The 19,836-nt window shown below is 38.5% G+C and overlaps 1 pseudogene; it reads left to right on the top strand.

The window, feature by feature from the left end:
• Positions 1–502: 502 nt before the first annotated feature.
• On the top strand, positions 503–1,361 carry LOC128101888 (60S ribosomal protein L7a-like; annotated as a pseudogene).
• The last annotated feature ends 18,475 nt before the right edge of the window (positions 1,362–19,836 follow it).

Genomic DNA, 19,836 nt, shown 5'->3' with positions numbered 1-19,836 from the left:
CCAACACAGAAAGCCCACAACTGTCCATAACTGCAATTCCAGAGAACCCGAAACCCTTCCTTCCACATGAAATGTCCCTATTTCTGGAATAAGGTGGAATAAAGACTGTCATTCTGATTAGGGTGAAATAAAACCTCAAAGCAGATTTTTATGTCTATTTATCTGATTGTTGGTGAAATTGAAAATTTTTTTCATGTTTACTGAACATTTTCATTACATCTTTCAAGAATTATTCATTTCATTAGCCCATTTATTTATTGTTGATTTCTTTCTGTTTAGTATTTTGAGTACTTACATAATCTAAAACACAGTTATTAATTATCTGCCAGATGTATTTCTATAAATTCATTCTTCCATTGTGTATTCTCTTTACTAAACTGTTTCCTTGGCAGGACAGAGCTTTTAAGTTCCATAAAGTCCCATTCATCAGTTGTTGTCCCCATTACCTTAACAATTAGTATTCCATTTAAAAAGTCTTTGTCGTTTCTCTCTCCTCCAGCGGATCAAGATGCCCAAGGGAAAGGAGGTCAAGGGGAAGAAGGTGGCCCCGGCCCCCGCCGTCGTGAAGAAACAGGAGGCCAAAAAGGTGGTGAATCGTTTGTTTGAGAAAAGGCCTAAGAACTTCGGCATTGGGCAGGACATCCAGCCCCAAAGAGATCTCACACGCTTCGTCAAATGGCCCCCGCTACGTTAGGCTGCAGCGGCAAAGAGCCATCCTCTACAAGCGGCTCAAAGTACCTCCTGCCATTAACCAGTTCGCACGGGCCCTGGACTGGCAAACAGCTACCCAGCTGCTTAAGCTTGCTCACAAGTACAGGTCAGAGACAAAGCAGGAGAAGAAGTAAAGGCCGTTGGCCCGTGCTGAGAAGAAAGCTGCTGGCAAAGGGGACGTCCCAACTAAAAGACCACCTGTCCTTCGAGCGGGGGGTCAATACAGTCACCACCTTGGTGGAGAACAAGAAGGCTCAGCTGGTGGTGATTGCCTACAACATAGACCCCGTTGAGCTGGTGGTCTTCCTGCCTGCCCTGTGTCGAAAGATGGGGGTCCCCTACTGCATCATCAAGGGAAAGGCCAGGCGGCTTCCTGGTCCACAGGAAGACATGCACCACTGTTGCCTTCACACAGGTTAACTCGGAAGACAAGGGTGCTCTGGCTAAGCTGGTGGAAGCTATTAGGACCAATTACAACGACAGATATGATGAGATCCTCCGCCACTGGGGAAGCAATGTCCTGGGTCCTAAATCTGTGGCTCGGATTGCCAAGCTGGAAAAGGCAAAGGCCAAAGAACTCGCCACTAAATTGGGTTAAATGTACACTGTTAAGTTTTCTGTACATAAATATAACTACAAACTTATCTTTCAAAAAAGTCTTTGTCTATGCTTGCATCTTGGAGTGTTTCCCCTACCTTACAATTTAACAGCCTCTTCACACGGTCAGGTTTTACATTTAAGATATTTGTTCAGTTTGGAGTTGATCTTACACTAAAATCAATGCAAGGTGAGAGACAGACATCTAGTTAATTTTCCTGCATGTAGATATCCAGTTCCCCCAAGACCATTTGATGAATGGGCTGTCATTTTCTCCAATGTATATTTTTGGTTTACTGTCAAAAATCAGGGGACTGCACCAGGATGAGTATATCTGGGTATTCTCGTCTAGTCTATTAATCTACTTTTATGTTTTTGTGTCAGTACTGTGCTATTTTTGTGAAACATGAAATCAAGTTTGGGGAGTGAAAACTCCAGTATTATTCTTTCCCTTGGGGTTGCTTCACTACCCAGAGTCTTCTGTGATTCCACATTTTTCAAAGATTTTTTTCTATTTTTATTGTTAGTTTTTTTTTCTATTTCTGTATGTTGAACCATTTTTGCATTTCTGAAAATAAGCCAAATGAATTGTGGCCAACGATCATTTTGTTGTGTTCTTGAAATCAGTTTGCAAGTCTTTTATTGAGAGACTTTACAACCATGTTCATTGAGTAGATTTGTCTAAACATTTTGTTTCCTTTGTTGTGTTTTTATCTGGTCTTGATGCTACATTAATGCTAACTTTGTAAAAGTAGTTTTTGGAAGTGTTCCTTCCTTTTCTACTTTATGGACTTTTTGGGAGGGATTGGTATTAATTCATCATTGAAAGTCTGGTAGAATGCAATAGTAAATATATATGGACCTGGACTATTTGCAGTTGGGAGTCTGGTTATCAATAATGGACCCATTTTATGTAATCCTTCCATCCAGGAGCGATGCTTGGAGTCCCCGTGTATATTCCACAGCAGTTTCTGCCCCCGCCCAGGCTCCCAGCACACCAAGTCCTTCCCGGGTGTGATTCAGTCTAGCATTCTTTAGCTTCCCACTTTCAGCATATATTCACTAGTTCTAGGTTTCCTGTAAGTATGGATCGCGACGAGTCCAGGGTTGCTGATACGATACAACAGAAATTTTTCTGAACTGTCATCCAGGGACTCCTCTGGTCCAGGGCCAAGTACTGATGCCAAACATAGGAAAGAAAAGGTGTTCTCGGGAAATCCTTCTGCCTGTGCCATTGTCAAAATGGGTTTCTCTTTTTCTTCTCTTTAAAATTTGTGTTACTGAAAGCTTGAATTCTGTATTGATTCAAATCTTGACTCCTGTAACCAAACTGTGTGTTGCCTTCAGCAGTACAATCTAACCATGTAGTTCGAAGATGGCAACTGAGAACTATGGCTGTAGCCTGTTTTGCTTTGGGAACCTTTCAGGGCTCCATGATCATTAAACCATAAGGAGGTGTTCTGCATTTGGCATTGGGAATTTGGTTTTAAATAGTCTGGCTTCTGGGAAAAGCTTTATCCATCCATACAGGGTGCCTCTGTTGAAACTCTTTTTTATTAACACATATTATATTATTTTAATACATATCTTAAATATAATAATATTAATAATATTATATATTAGTTTATATAGTTTTAAAAGTAGTAGGTTACTATATGTCATCTTGTATACCCTTAAAATGATTGATCCTTTCTCCCATATTCCTGACTCTATTCCCACCTAAACCTTTCTACTCTTAGTACCCCCTGCCCACTTCATATCACATGTGTTTCACTATAATCCCTCACACTTTTAAGACTTCCTTACTGGGTAGCATTCATAGTATCAGAAGGTGCAATGACAGTTTTTGGGAAAGGGAAGTCATACCTTGTCTTACCCAGGTGTGGACCCTTCGTGGCTATAGTACTGTCTTTCCAGGCAAAATGTTTGGTTGGTACCATAGTGGCATGACTGTTTGGGAAGTAACCAACCAAGAGTTTTCAGATCATATTTGAAGCCATCTCCAGGTGTTAATGCCTGGTATTGTAAACCCGGCCCAAAGCCTATACTTGAGAGGTCATGGATCCTAAGACAGGTTCCACTATTGATACATTTCTAAATGATGTATAGTCAAACTGCCTTCTAAGTATTTATGTTTATATCCATAGATTAGTGTTGATCTCAGCCTACGTCAGAGAAGATTGTTTTTACACGGGGTGATGCCTGAAGCAGAAACTCATAACCTGACAAAGTGCTGCAGGTAAGTGATTTGTGAGTGTTCAGCTCTAGTCTGGACATTTATGACACCTTCTCCAGGGCCAAGGGAGCGTGGTGTAAAATGGGGCAGGGAAAATGTTAAGAGCAGAAGGCTGTTTATGTGTGCTATGAAATGCTCTAACTGAACAGGCCATGGGTCACTGCAATGAGGATCACACAGCAGCTGTGGCTCCTGCACAAGACGGGCACAAACACAAACAATGACAGAAGGAGATATCTGGAAGAATGGGGAGGATAAGAGAGGGTCGTGAGGGGAATATATTCACAGCACATTATAGGCTTGTGCAAAAGTGTCAGAAAAGCAAAGGAAAACAAAACAAAACAGTGTGTTTGAAACCCAAAGAAAGCAACAGTCAAAGAAAATCATATCAAAATTCTTATACTGTGTTCACAATTTTTCAAATCCTGAAAATCATATCAAAACCCCCAATTCTCCAAATTTCCAATTTAATTTTAAGCAAAAGAGAACAAACCTTTCAGGGAAGGGTCAACCAAAATCAAGTCAGTATGAAATGCCATAAGGAAACCTGATACTTTGTATATTAGAATAAAAAAAACATATAAATAGAGATATTTTACCTAATGTTAACTGTGATCCACCAACCTAATCACTTCTTTTTTTAGTTGTGATAAACACAATATATATGTTGCAATCAATAACATAAATATTAAAAAGAACAAACAGGTAATATTGTATTATGTGACTTCAAAGTATTCTCTAAAGAACAGTGATTGAGGCAATGTGGTAGTATCATATAAAGAACCACAAAGACCAATGAAATGTAATAAAAATACCATAAGTAAACCCATTCATTTCTAAACAACTCATTTCTGACAAATATATCAAGGGCATATAAAGGGAAAAGTCATTGTAATAAATGGTGTTGGGAAATTGAATATTCATGTGTATAAGAGATAAATTTTACCCCACACACTTACATTCATGAAAAATTATGAGGCTGCAAATACACAGCATTCAGCAATTTTCTTTGCTTTTTTGTTTCTTTTATAATGTAGATGTTTCAATTTCTTCACAGTCAATACTTCAAATTTTCTCCATATTTGGCCCTCATATCTAGAATTATTTTCCTTTCTACTTTCTACTTCCATCACTATATGATAAGAATTTACCCATATCACTCATATTGTTTAGAAAACTCTCCTTATAAGGGATTTGAAAGAATAAGTCAAATCTAAGAATTATAAGCATTCTAAGACTAGGAAGCTGTGAATCTTCCAGTGTTCCTTCATAGTTTTATTATTTTCTGAGAATTTCATACATGTATAGAAAGAAATAAAATTGTATACACCTCTCATTCCCCATTTCATCTTTCAAATTCATCCCGTCTCTTCAACACTTGCCCTACTAACTTCATGGCTTTTTTTCTCTTTAAGAACTTACAAACTCCAATGAGTGCTGTTCATATGTGAAGGGCTATGGAGCCATCCACTGAAACATTAGAAATACACTAGTAGCTACTTTCTAAGAAGAATGATTTGCCTCCCCCAAGCAGCTATCAATTACCAATTTTTCTTCAGTGGGTGGGTGGGTGTGAGGATGGAGATTATCTACCCATCTTTATTGAAATTTTGGCTAGCTTGATCTTGAGTAGGTCTTGTGAAATTAACCACAGATGGTATGAGTTTATGAGTGCACTAGCCATGCCCTGTCCAGAAGATAGAATTTCACAGCATTTGTTCCTGTCCTGTAAATTTTACATACTTTCCTCCTCTTCTTCTATATTTCCTGAGTCTTGCAGGGAATGGAGAAATTGATGAAGACACCCTATTTATGGCTGAACACTCCATCCCTTCTTAGCATATTGCCCAGCTGCATGTCTCTACACTGACCATTGCTCACTATGAAAAGAAGTTTCTCTGACCAATGTTAAAAGGGGCCCAGGTCTGTGGGCATAAAGAGAAACACTTAAAAGTCACTTTGACATGATCGTTTAACAAAATTACAGTAGTAGATTCTATTCTAGGGTCTTTTGATCAAGATTATAGCACCAGGTAGAAAATTCCCTTTTGTGGATCAGGCATCAAATCCTATCAGAATGTGGTTAGTTACCCCATAAAGGTTGTGCCACTACTAAACCATTGGACATTTCTCATCTGGAAGGTTGATATTGTAGCATATAAGGTCCAATGTTGGGTAAGACCATTAATGTACTTTTCCCTCAGCAGCCTGCATAGCAGCTTCTAGCACTATAAAAGATAGTCACTAGGTACAAGTTTTCCATCATTTTAAAACTGATTTCTTTATATCCTTAAGCCAAAGTGTGCAGTCTTCCAAAATAGGGACCTACCAAGTAGTTATGGAGAATAAGCAAGGGCAATGTTGTGGTGATATATTGTATCCCCCAATATATTGTGCACCCTAATAAAGCTTATCTGAGGATCAAAGGAAAGAGCCAGCCACTATATTAAACATAGAAGTCAGGCAATCATAGCACATGACTTTAATACTAGCATTCGGGAGGCAGAGATCCATCCAGAGAGTTCAAGGCCACACTGGGGAACAGAGCCAGGCATGGTGACACATGCCTTTAATCCCAGCACTAGCCATAGAGGTCTGGAGGTCTGTATAGACAGACAGGAAGTGATGCAGCTGGGCAGAGAGAGGAAGGGAGATACAGAACAGAAAGGCATATAAGCATGGGTATACAGGAAGTAGGTCTCTTTGGCTACGGATTTCCAAGTGGTGAGAACATGCCTGGCTTCTTTCTGCTTTTCTGATCTCTCAGTTTCTACCCAACATTTGGTTCTTTTTTTTTAATTAATAAGACCATTTAACAATTCATCTTACACAATGTCAATAGCCTGTGCTGTCTTTGAGACCTCTTGAGCCTCCCTGACAAATAGGGAGATGACCCATGGCTTGTATTGGAATTTTTGTTTGATAACCTGTCTTCTGGTAACAACATTACCTGCTTATACTAGGTACCTCAATTTGAACTCATTTTTAAAAGTTATTTATTTTTTTAATTTTGTTTTATTTTAAAAGTTATATTTTTTAAATTGGAATAATAAGTAGTGGATCTCCATAATTTGTTGAACCAAACTAGTGGAGTTCAAATGAAAGTGTAATTTCTACTTTCTTTTTCTTCATGACCCACCAACTTTTAACTTCTTCATACCAAACCCCATAACAGTGATTTGAGAACACATCTGATGTCCCCTAAAATCTCATGGAAAGCCCTCCCACTCTACAAAGACTCTGGGAACCAAAACTATCTGTTCGAGTATTCCCTAAGCGTGCGATCCACCAGGAATAACTGTGACTGTACTTGGCAGCAGAGGATAAAGGTAAAGGAGATGAGGCGATGCCTGCTCTGTGAAACTACTGACACTAAGAATCAAGGAAACATGATAATACCCCAGGGAAATATCAGTAAACAGATGGCTGAAATGCTACAAAGATTTAACCTGAATATGGAAAAATTAACAATTTGTGCATAAAATTTTGTAAGGAGGTAAGCTGAATTTGATAAGTTGCCAGCAGGCAATTGTGTTGAGTACAATCCCTTAGGTCCCCCATCACCTCTCCTGCTCACTAAGCTCTGCGTTCCAAAGGCTGATCTGTACTGTTTATATTGATGAGGCCCTTGTATCCTGCATTCCCAGTGGATTTTGCTAGAGAAATGGGGGTGGGGAGGAATGCACGGCAAGAGAGCTGCCTAAGGATTTCATTTTTCCGGCTCTCTGCTGTCAGATAACCAGGATTTCGCTGCATCCTCTGCTGTAGGCCACCGCCCGTCAGACAGTTTCAGGCAGGAAGTTACTTCCCTGATTTCTTTCTGGCCCCTTCAAGCCCAGGTTGGCTAAGTGTTTCCATTCTTGCTAGTTCTTTCATGCTGCAATATTCCTTCCAGACTTCTCTGAAAGTCCCATCTGCTCCTAGGTTTCTTTATCAAATTCTCTTCAGTTGCCAAGTTTGAATAAGCTATTTCTTGACAACACCCTAATTCAGCATTCTTACATGGAAACAGACCACCATGCTTTAAAATTAGATTATTTTCCTTGTTTTTATCGTATATCCTTCCCATATTTCATCCCATCAATATTCTCTACAGTGCAACATATCCTCATTTATCTAAGCTAAAGGAAAAAAGGCTATACTGTGCAAATACAATTTTTTAATTAAAAATATTATCTAGGTTTAGATTGCATTATACTTATTGTTATAGGGCAGTAATGCATTTGTCCTTAAAGAGCCTATTTCTATGCTTTAGAACAGGTTGCTTTTGAGAGTGGAGAGGTGGGTGGGTCTGGAACATCACTGGCTTTACAAAAATGTAAGTATAATCTTCAAAAAGCGTTGACCTTAGCCCTCGTAACATACACACAGACTTCCTTATCCAGACAGACTGTGCTAGCTCTACACAGAAGCAGAACTATCTGATATATGTTAAAGGTCACCCAAACTCTTCCCAATTCTCCTTTCCTTGAATGATTTTAGCCATTATTTCCTTGGGTGGTTGAGTGTTGGCCTTTGCTTTCTTTCTGTTCTCTTCTTGGCAGGCACAGTCACCCATGCATCAGGAACCACACAATAGATCACTAACAGCTTACAGTGGATTACCCACGGGATCCTTTGCTAGCAAGAGCAGGGCACTGGGTGACTAAGAACATGGAAGTTTGTGAATGTGAGAAGCTGGATTGGCAAACAGAGATGGGCCTGGCAACAAGAAGAGGCTTTATGTGCTTTAGGGGAGATATGCTTCACAATCCTTCACATTTCTGTAGGTGGAAAGCACAGGGTTCTCAGTAAAACCATAAAAGCAAAGACCACAGCAAAGGAAGAGATGGATAAATAAAAGAAAAAAGGAAAGGGTACCTCATAGCTTTATGATGCCCCCAGTTAAGACCATCTGAGCCACACACAGGTCAGCTGCACTGAGGTAAAATAGAACATAACTTCTCTACTCTTTAGTTGGAATGTGATGAAATTTCCTTGTTTAAAATTGAGTTCCCGTGGGGGCTAGAGAGAGAGCTCAGTGGTTCAGCATGTGTACTGCTCATGCGGAGGACCCAGCTTCCATTGCCAGCACATTTAGGTTGACAACCACCTGTAACACTAGCTCTAGGGGTACCTGATGCCTCTGGCCTCTGCAGGCAACTACACTCACATTCACATATGCCCCCCCCAAAAAAACATACATAAACATAATTTAAAATAATAAAAATAAATCTTTAAAATTATTACAATGTGACACAAATGGTCACTAATCTCCTACAATTTTACTTTCACACAGGAAACTCTAAGCGCTAACAAATTTTAAGCACTGGATATATTTAAAAGAGAAAATTCATCCTAGTGACAGATGTTTTGGTAGAAGGACTGGCATGGTCCCCAGACCTCTCAAAGCAGTTAACGGATGTGTAGGTACGCTTTGCTTGGGGCGTGTCTCCCTGGCAAAGCCTAGTCAGAGTTTGTTCAGCTTTCATTCTTTTATGTTGGATGTTTAAAGTTAAGGACTTCCTATACATCAAGAAAATTTCCCTAGAAAGTAATCTGATGTAGAATAAAGAGCACGAAGATCCGCGCTGAGACTAGCAGCAGGAGCAGAGTGGCAGGGCTTCGCTGGTGGGGAAGGAAGGAAGCACCTTTACTCTTTGTTTCTTTGTGTACAGGCCACTTTCTCCCTGGGTATGCACTCAGAGCTGGTCTGGTTTGGGTGCATTCGGGCCTCACTGAGAAATCCTTTCTGTTCTAGTCTGTGTTCTATTCTAGAATCCTCACTTGTCTCTCTGGCGAATGTGTTGAATCGCCCAATTTGAAGGCTATTTCTAAGGCAGATCTCTTTTTCCAGTCGACACATTGTGACACTCATTCAGCTAAATCTGCTCTTGCTGTCTTCAAACAGAATAGGTTATGCAGCTTCAAACTCAAAGCACATTTGCTGTTTGTGAGGTCAGCCGACCAGTACAGAGATTTAGTTCTTCAGTGGTGCACAGAATGATTCTTCAGTACTTAGTTCCTTTACTACTTTCCTATTAGATGCAAACTAATTATTTTTGCTTTCCAAATCATCAATTAGTCCATTATTATAGATTCTAATAGAGTTAGGAACTAAACGATCACGTTTATCAGTTAAAAGACAAATAGAATGGGCTCTATTTTAAAATCTGTACCACATTTCTAATTCCATATTATCAGTCCCTCAAGGGTGTATTATTTTCTCTCTCTACTGTGTGCTCGGTATACAGTCAAAATCCTTTTTTTAAAAAAATACTTTGCAATTTCTTGCCTCGTCCAAACCCCTCTCTATGCATTCTCAGGTCAATTTTCAGGTCTGCATATCTTACATTACCTTCAGAGTTTCACAGTTGCAAGGAGAAAAATAAAGACCTCCTTTAGACTGACATTTAAAGGTTTATTATTCTCTCTTTGATATATGAGCTTAATGCTCATTAACACTAAAATGAACCAGCTGAGAAAAGAAAAAAAAAATCTACCTTCAAAGATTCAAGAATAAATAATGTAACAAATCCCTTTTCTCTCACCTCACTAAAATGATATTAACCAATTCCACATTCCTTCAAAGAAAGCTTTTAAAAGTTTAATACTGTCTGCCTTCACTTTTCAAAGGTGTGCTAATGCCTTCCTGGAGTCTGATTGCTTTGAGAGGAATTCCTTTGCCTCAAAGTAGATTTAAAACATCCTCTTCTATCCCATTTTCTATATTCATCCTCTAAGATTAAATATAGAAGACATCAAAACTCCAAGTTTTTTTTAACTAGATACAAAGCATGTAATCCTTTGAGAAATATTATGATTGTTTAATTCTTCCATAATTTGGCAAGTTTCAATAGTAGGTAAGCATATTTATGTATATACACAGCAAATGAAGATGAGTGTTTAAATCAACATTTTTTTCATTAATTCAAATTAATTCTATTTTAAAATAATGACTGTTCTATTTTCCTTACAGGTTTTAATCCTATGGACATTTATTTATTTCTCTCTTATATCCCAAATCACATGTCTAGTCATGTTAGTCTAACGGTAATTTCATATACCTCTTTACAGGTGACCTATCATGTATAGACTATACAATCAAAAAAGTTCAGAATTAAAACCTGAAATATCCTCGCATATGAAAACTTGGATTTCCACACAGATAAAAAGTGAACAAGAATGCGGATGTCACAGATCTTTCAGGGTGAGTGACAGCTGCTCGTCAGAACTCTTTCTTTGCGCCTTCCCTCAACAGGCACCTTCTGTCTAAGAGGACAGTGCTGGAAAGAGAAACTGCCCAGAAACCAGAGTGTAACCCCATGTGGGTGGTATCTTCGATTCCTCCTTGGGATCCCCTTTCTAGAATTTTCCACTTGCTCAAATTCGCCTTTCTCAAATTCCAGTCCTTACTGCTGATCAGGATTATCTGAGGGTTCAGTTTTGTACAGCCGACTGAATACAGAGATAACAAGATAGCTAATTTTCCTATCTGATGGGCTTCACTCCCTTATCAGACTGGGGAGTGGAACAACTTTTGCCATAGGACTAGTAGTGACACAGTATCAGAGACTGAGTGTGTCCTCTAACTCAATGTTGGCTTGACCCTGACCAGGGCTTACAGAGAAGAAATAAACAGATTCAACTGGGAAAAAAATACAGCAGCTATTTGAAGTTCTAACTGTTTCTCCTTCAATTTGTTGGAGCATTTTTATCAACATTTAATGCTGAAGTTTCTACCCATAGTCCTCATGTGGCTGAAACCTTCTGAGAATTCTCATGGTCTGTGAGTTCTGATCCAAAGGCCTCAGATTTGGCATGGGTCTTTGCTTTCACGGCAGACTCTCAGGTAACTCTGGTACTTAGCCACAGACCATATTTTGAGAAGCAAGTGACTTTAGTGTGCAGTAGAATTCCCTGGGCAACTTAATTCAAACACAAAAATGTCAAACTCTGGAGCAGGGCATATGAGGTGGGACCAGGATTTTTCATTTATATTTCTTTCAGAACCGAAAATTCTTAGGCTTTAGCATGTCGGACAAGTTCAGGGTGTGCTGGATTCAGCTTTGGATAAGATATCAGTCCAAAGCACGGATGTACTTTGGCTTTACAAATTATAAAGTCTGGAATCTGAGATAAGTAATTTCAGAACTCTAAGGCACAGTTCCCAAGGTTACAAAATGAGCTTGGTGAAATCTGCCCCATTTCTCTGTCAGCACTGCTGTGTCTGTCAAGCAGATCACCTATGTTCAACACTGTTCATGTGTAAGCTACCTGCCAGCCCTCCGTAATCATTTCCAGAGTCATCTGATCCGAGACTCTGTCACCACCTTCTCCCTGATATGCTGCCAGACCCACTTCTCCAGTCTTTGAAATATTCAAAGGGGATCACAGTAATACACTCCGAGGGAGTCCTGGAACACCACCAGCAAGCCCAGACACTCAGAATGGCCACCAGCATCCACTTAGGACAGTGCATCGGAGCGGCAGGCTTCACCTGTGCCGGAGGTGGCTTCTCTCTGGGTCAGGAACCATTTTCCAATGCTAAATTTAAACTTATGAAGCCTCAGTTTCTTAAGAGGTCATTTTTATCTTCATATAATCTTGGATGCTTTTATTCTCAGGGCATCTGAAGCTTTGGTTTCGAGACTTTGGTGATACATGATGAAAGTCTCCCCATCATATGAGTCTCAGAAGCTAAAAGAGTGATGGTGTTTTTGATAACTTAGAAACAATACAAGTGTCAAATGATACCCCAGCTCTTCTACTCCCTCCATTTCTTTGATCATCTATCAACTCCTGAGCTCCATAAGCCAATAAAAAATGCCCTCTCACTTTCTACCCCCAGCTCCTTCACAGTCAGCATCTGCTGTCTATTCATGGGAAATTTCCACTGTGAAAGATCATCATTCAAAAGCATCAGGATGCACCATCCATTGGAAAAAATAAAAACAAATGAGTCTGAGTATAAGAAATGGTGTTCCACAGTATTCACACATGCATACTCATGTAAAACTTTTAATAAATCCTTCCCGACTCAAAAGTATTTCTCATGCCAAGTTTGCTCTGAACTGGGTTGAATGACCATGCCACTGTGCTTATAGATGGAAATGTAATGCTGGGCAGCCTGGTAAGTGTGAAGATCAGTTCAGAGGAACTGGAGAACAAGTTCTCTCCTCTCATATACATGTCACTTGCCTGCCTGCAACCAGCATCAGACATCTCCCCCACCAGACTGATTCCTGAAACTACAACATGAATAAGTCTCTTTTGAGCTAAGGAAAAAGAGAATAAATTAACCTTTGCTAACTAACTAACCTAGTCGAGATTAAATTTACAAGTTTATTTACAACAAAGATAATTGTCCTAGTTTCTTACTGTTGTTGGATGAGTTAGCCCAAATGTGTGACTTAAAGCAACAAAAATGTATCTTATAGTCCTGTAGGTCATAAGACAAAAATGGACTCTATGTGTTAATACTGGATTGTTCCTCCTGGAGTTCTAGGACAGAATCAACTCTCCATGTGTACATTATGGAGATGACCTACAAACCTTGGTTCATGCCACTTCCTATATCTGCCAATAGAATCTCAGTGCACACTCAAATCTGTCCCATACCCATACAGTTGTTACCTTCATGTCCTCTCTGACTGTTCTGGCCCGTTTTCTGCCGTAGGATGTCTTTCTGTACACTGTGAATATGTGCTGCTTTCATTGGTTGACAAATAAATCTGTTTGGCCAATGGCAAGGCAGAATAAAGTTAGGCAGTACATTCAAACTGAAGATGGAGATGAAGAAGGGTGGAGTCAGAGGAGACACAGCAAGCCACCACCAGGAGAAGCAAGATGTGAGAGGAGAACAGGTAATGCTACAAAGCCATGTGGCAAAACGTAGATTAATAGGAATGGGTTGAGTTAAGTTGTTAGAGGTAGCTAGCAAGAAGTCTGAGCTATAGACCACACAATTTGTAATCAATATTAAGCCTCTGAGTGATTATTTTATAAGTGGCTGTAGGACCAAGGGTGGGAGAGATTCATCCAGAGAAACTTTTAACTACACTTTTCCATCTTTTTGCAGTTACAGTGAGCCAATTTATGTTACACAGGATAATCTCTTAAGTCCTAAGTAGTCTTCACAACCCATCTTGCCATGTAAGCTTGTTTCTTAACGTGTTTTCAGAGAGTAGGATGTGGCTAATTTGGGAGGTCCAGTGCTCTGTCTCCTGTTCTCTCTGGAAAGATACCTTATTCGTGGTACACAAAATAAAGGCATTAAATGTCAGAACTGGATGAAATAGATGGAGTATCTAAAGGAAGATATTGAGGATCTAGGGAAGAGAAAAGAAGGACCAAACAAGTGAGAAAAGCCCTATTAAAAAATGTAAATTGTGAAAAGAAAGTCTACCTACTTCATAGTTTTACTTTACTTTAGTTCTAGTTTACATAGATTAGTTTACATAGTTCTACTTTACATGTAGTTCTGCTACAAAATAAATGACAGTTATGCCTATGGTAATACAAATATTGATATCAACATACAAAATATGTGATGAGAATTATAGTGGTTATATTTTAGCACTGGGGTTATGGGTCACTTTTTCTTCCATTTTCAGGAATGTATAGTGAGTCTACCTTCTTCTATCTTTCAATGTTGTGAATTGTCCTACTCCTGATTATATTTCCATCTGTGGGATGCCTACAGCAGACTCTCCAGTGGCCTCTCTGTATTCATGTTTGCTCCTTTAGTACGCCCTCCAAACATCATCCAAAACACCCATCTCTATGGTTATCTGTCCCCTAACCTCCCTCTGCTTCTCCAGTCTCAGCTTGTCTGTTTTCTGTGCTCCAGGCAGTGAACTTGATGGTCCTCACAGTTAGACATGCAGCCATATCCTACCAGCATGCTGATCACTGCCCTACATTTCATGCTACCTTGAGTCTTTGTGGGACTGTATCTCGGCAAGGAAAGAAACTGTTATGTCTAACATTTCGAATGATTCCCAGCAAATTATGGCTCTTAGTAAAGGTGTTGAATATCACACTCTTTTAAAATAGACTTGTAAATAAGATCCCCTCTTCTCTTTTCTCAGACAAAAACGTGACAAAGTGTTCTGCCTTGGTTAACGCCCCCTTTACTAACTACTCCTTCCAGCAGAGAGCCGTTGCAAAATGACCACAAAATCATTGGCTCCTATCTTTTAGAGCACAGGAATGTGCCCTGGAAAACAATAACGAGAAACATCAGTAGAAACAAGGACTAGAAGCAGCCACAGAAAATCAGTAGTTTTTTTACTGCTCTGGCTCTACAGGCAGTGATCCATTTTCAGAATGCTTTTGAATTTGATTCAAACATCTCCTTTTAGGAAAAGTGTTGCTACTATTGACAGTAAGTTAGCATCATACTCAGAGAAAGTAAGGATGGAAGATGCTTTTCCTAAGTGCCTCCAGACAGTTAGTATTATATACAAATCCAGTGGGTGAATACTAACAAACACTAAATAATAAAATGTTTTATAATCTGGTCCACAAAAGGTGGACCTCCCCTTTTAAAATAACCTTACAGCAAATACTTCATAATTATCTCATAAACATGATTTTACTATTCTCCATGGACTAAACCATCTGCCAGAAACTCCAAAGCTAGAAGACAGGCAAAGTGTGGGGTTTTATCTCAGAAACCACAGCCACTCTCCAGTATTGCATGATCTCCCAGTCCAGTATGGCATTGGGATGGTAGGCTGGTTCAGGCACTGCTAGAGTAAGGAAGAAAAAAGGCTCAGGAACAGAACACTGCTTCTGTTGTTTTATATGCCATTATTTTATCTCAAGCTATAGTTAAGCAATGGATAATACCAATTCCGGTCAGTGAGAAAGACAGATCTCTTGAACATTCTTTCTTCATAGTACATTCCTCCTTCAATCTAAAATTTAAGGTTCAGCATATCATATGAATATTGCAGAATTTGGAACAAGAGTGTTTGTCTGTTTTCTGAAATAATAATGCTGTTTTATTATTATTTGTTATTAGACCATAACTCATGTATCTTTTTTTCCCCTACCCTCTAACTCATGTATCTTTTATCTTAATCACAGTATTTATCAACATTGTATGATGGATTTGAGGGGCATGATGATCACAGTCTGTATTTATGGAAGCTTGAAACTCCTTCAAGTTAATCTTCACAATTGATATCGCTTATTTTTAAAGAAAACATTGGATGTGTTAGCTACCATAGTTAAGCAATATCTAATAAATAAATGAAAAAATGAGGAAAACATAAAATAAGATGTGCAATAGATACCCTAAATTTTATAGCAAACAAAAATGAAACAACACACATCCTGTTTCACATGTATAAAATCACAATAATTGGAGTACCATGTTGTGTTTTCACAAGTAGTTACTAGAAATCAAAAGTATTGCATTTATATCAAATGAAGGTTTAAGCATTGAGTCATGGCATAAGTTTTAATTAAAAAAACTATAAAATGTCATTAAATTAAGGCAATAGGAAAATCTTGTAAGGAATAGAAGTACATATCAGGATTTTAAAAAAACATTCCTTGCATTGTCCTCAACTGTTCTGAACAGAATATTGGGTTTGGAAAAATTTCTTCCACATGAAGTCAATGAATTTTAATATATGAAAAGTAAGGAGAATAGTGTTGTGTATTGGGGTCTATCAAAACAGCAGATGTTTAAAAATAGCAATTGGTGATGATATTGATGACATGGCTTGTCCTTCGAGGGAATTCATAGGCAACTGCTTCCATAGTTGCAACACCAAAGTCCATTAATAATGTTTTAGAGAGTAATTTTTAGAAAAATATCTAATAGCCATGAAGAAACAAAGAAAATTCTCAAACTTCAATTTTAATTTTTTTGTGCATGAAACAAACATGCCATAAGATAGGTTGTATACTTAAAAGAATCTTTGCTAAAACAAAATAGAAGAACATCTTACCTTGCATCAAGTCTCTTAGTTAAAAACAATGGTATTAAAATATAGTAGCATTTTTAGCAAAAAAAAAAATGAACATTTAGATGACTAAGAACTTCTGTATGATTGTCTTTCTTCATTTGATAACTATTTTTATACATAATAACAAGATGACTTTAAAGTTAAGAAGATAGAGGTGCAAACACACATGCAGACACATATACATATAGATATATACATCTATTGCCAAGAATCAACCTCGGGAGGGTCTCATGCAGTCCAGGCAAGAGATCTGCCACTTCTTTATTTATTTAAGAATAAATCAAACTGGTAAAATAGTTCAGTTTTAAAAGTCAAGCTTCATGCTGCGTGATGGTGGCACATGCCTTTAATCCCAGCACCCAGGAGGCAGATGGATACCCGTAGGTGTATTCAAGGCCAGTCTGGTCTATAGAGCAAGTTTCAGGACAGCCTGAGATGTTATATAGAGAAGCCCTGTCTCACAAAACAAAAACAAAACAAAACAACAACAGCAAAATCAAGTTTCATAAAAGTAGTAACCTGCCCTTGCTCATATAGCAAGGAAAAGATGTAGCCTGTTTTTTAGAGTGTGCCCATCAGACTCTATTTCCTCCTTGCTCCAGCTCAAAATTCTGTATGGTATCCCATTACAAAGAGAATATGTCAAATGGCATTCTTATGAAATATTTCATCATATTTGTTTAGTACCTACATTACAGTATATTCTGCCAACTTGGCTCTCAGGTATGTTTTAATTTGCCAGAAGCATTATATCCTTCACCTCAGTCATATACCTCATCTTGACTGTAATTGAGATGCAACCTCTGAGACAATACAACCTATGTTTAAAATAACGCTGTAAGTCTTTTCCTCCTTTTGAAAACCCATAATCATAAAAAAGAAAAAGCTTAGCAAGAAGTACAGTGTCTACTATAGGAGTAGAATGAGCCACAGGAAAGCCTAAAGAATTCGCCAAGAAAGACAACAGAGTCCAGGGAAGAGCATCAACTCTGACTTAGAACACTATTCAGGGGTTTTGGGTAAGTAACTGCATTCTGTGTTTTCTGAGCTGGGGAGAGAGCTCGGTGGGTAAAGCAGCTGCTGTGCAAGCATGAAGACCTTGGTTTCCTCTCACCACCCACATAAAAGTCTTAGTAGCAACACCAGTCTGTGTCTCCAGATCTGAAGGAAGCAGAGACAGGCAGATCCCAGGGGCTCACTGGCTAGACAGTCCATCTGAAAATAAGCTAAAAAATATGGTGGGTGGGTAAACAATCAAGTAAAGACATCCAGCCATCAACCTCTGGACTTCATATGTGCCTGCATGAGTGGGTGTACCCGTACACACAATTCATACACATGCACAGCCTCCTACCCTCAAACCCCCCAAGTTTTGTGCTTATAAGCAAAAGAGATTAGGGGCTGGAGAGACAGATAATTGTTTTTGAAAATTAGAATTGGCTGGCTTTATCTGTTCACCTTCTAGGGAAGTGTCCATTTGCTGAGTCAAACAGGAAAGGTAGCATGATAGCATGAATCCAGGCCAAAAGGGGGGAAAAATCACAAGGGTGACAGAGACTAGAGAAGGTACAGTATCTCTATAACAACCCACTTTCTCAAAATTAACCAGAGTCCTATAGGAAATGCATTAATCTTTTCCAAAGGCCATGGTCACATGACCTACTGATGTTACACTAGGCCCTACCTCTTAAAGATCCCACTACATTACCATCGTCACACTAGGAACCACGATTCCCCTCATATAAACCTTTCAGGATACAAATCACACCTTAACCATAGCAGCTCCTAAAGCCACCTGAGCCTAGGTTTCATAATCTAATAAGTGAGTTATTACCATTCGTTTTTTGTTTGTTTGTTTTGTTTTTTGAGACAGGGATTCTCTGTGTAGCTTTATACCTTTCCTGGATCTCACTCTGTAGACCAGGCTGGCCTCGAACTCACAAAGATCCGCCTGGCTCTGCCTCCCGAGTGCTGGGATTAAAGGCATGCACCACCACCGCCCAGCTGAGTTATTACCATTCTTGATTGGTATCAAGGTATTTAAATTCTTCTGATAAATCCTGCTATATAGTACATGTCACTGAACAAAGTGTATTGGTTAGTTTTTTGTCAATGACACAAGTTATAGTCATCTGAGAGATAGGAAACTCAGTTGAGAAAATGCCTTCATAAGTTTGGGCTGTTGGGCATTTTCTTAATTAGTGATTGATACAGGAGGGTCCAGTCCATTCTGGTTGGGCCCATCCCTAAGCTGGTAGTCCTGGGTTCTATAAGAAAGCAGGCTGAACAAGCCGGGTAAAACAAATTACTAAGCAGAACTCTTTCATGGCCTCTGCATCAGTTCCTGCCTCCAGGTTCCTGCCCTGTTTGAGTTCCTGTTTTGACTTCCTTCAGCGATGAACAGTGATATAGAACTGTAAACCAAATAAACCCTTTCCTCCCCAATTTGCTTTTGGTCAAGTTGTTTCATCACAGCAAAAGTATCCCTAACTAAGACACAGAGTCTCAATAAAATTAAATTTTTATCATTAGTGATTGAGGATATAGTTAATATATGAAGAAATGAGGTCTGTGGGTAAAGTAATAAAGATTCCTTCTTTTTGTATAGGTTGCATTGCTACCTACTATTGTGAATAAAAATTAAGAGTTTAATTAAAATTGAGGAGTAAGATCAGTACACTTTTGAGTGCAATAAAAAGGAAATCAGTGTTTAAATACATTTTTAATTATAAAAATGAATATAATGAATAATAGAAATAACATTACACATCCCTTGACCCCAAATTCCAATGATACCATAGAAATAATTGCTGCTGGTTATGGCTGTGATCTTATCATTTTGGTTTAGAAGTTTATAATATATAAATGTATCAGTATTACCATTTTATGTATCAATTTACATAAAAAGATAAAGCCTATAATCCTTATTTATGTAAACATAAGTGTAGCTATACAAAGGATACCACATATACCATGGGAACTAATTAGAGGCAGACATATTCTACATCGTTTTCTAGGACACAGAAATTTTATTTCTGTAGGTTCTGAATGGTTTTGTTACAATAAATTTGATAACTCTTCCTGTTATTTGTCCTAATGTGTTATCACACATTAATATTTTAATTGCATATAAACTTTCAGACTGTAATAATTCAGGGCTTTGCTCTCTTGTGTCTTCTAGGTAAAATAAGAATATATAATAATAATGATAATTTTAGCTTCTTTTCCTAACTTTAATGCTTATTTCCCTTATCTAATTATAACGGTTAATAAACACATCATTAACATAGGAGAAACTTCCTTTTCTTTTCTAGTTTTCATATTTAT

The sequence above is a fragment of the Peromyscus californicus genome, unplaced genomic scaffold (assembly GCF_007827085.1).
Source record: "Peromyscus californicus insignis strain IS unplaced genomic scaffold, ASM782708v3 Scaffold_7__1_contigs__length_154581171, whole genome shotgun sequence".
NCBI classification, from domain to species: Eukaryota; Metazoa; Chordata; class Mammalia; order Rodentia; family Cricetidae; genus Peromyscus; species Peromyscus californicus.
The sequence above is the reverse complement of the archived record's forward strand: the minus strand, read 5'-3'. Positions and strand labels throughout refer to the sequence as shown.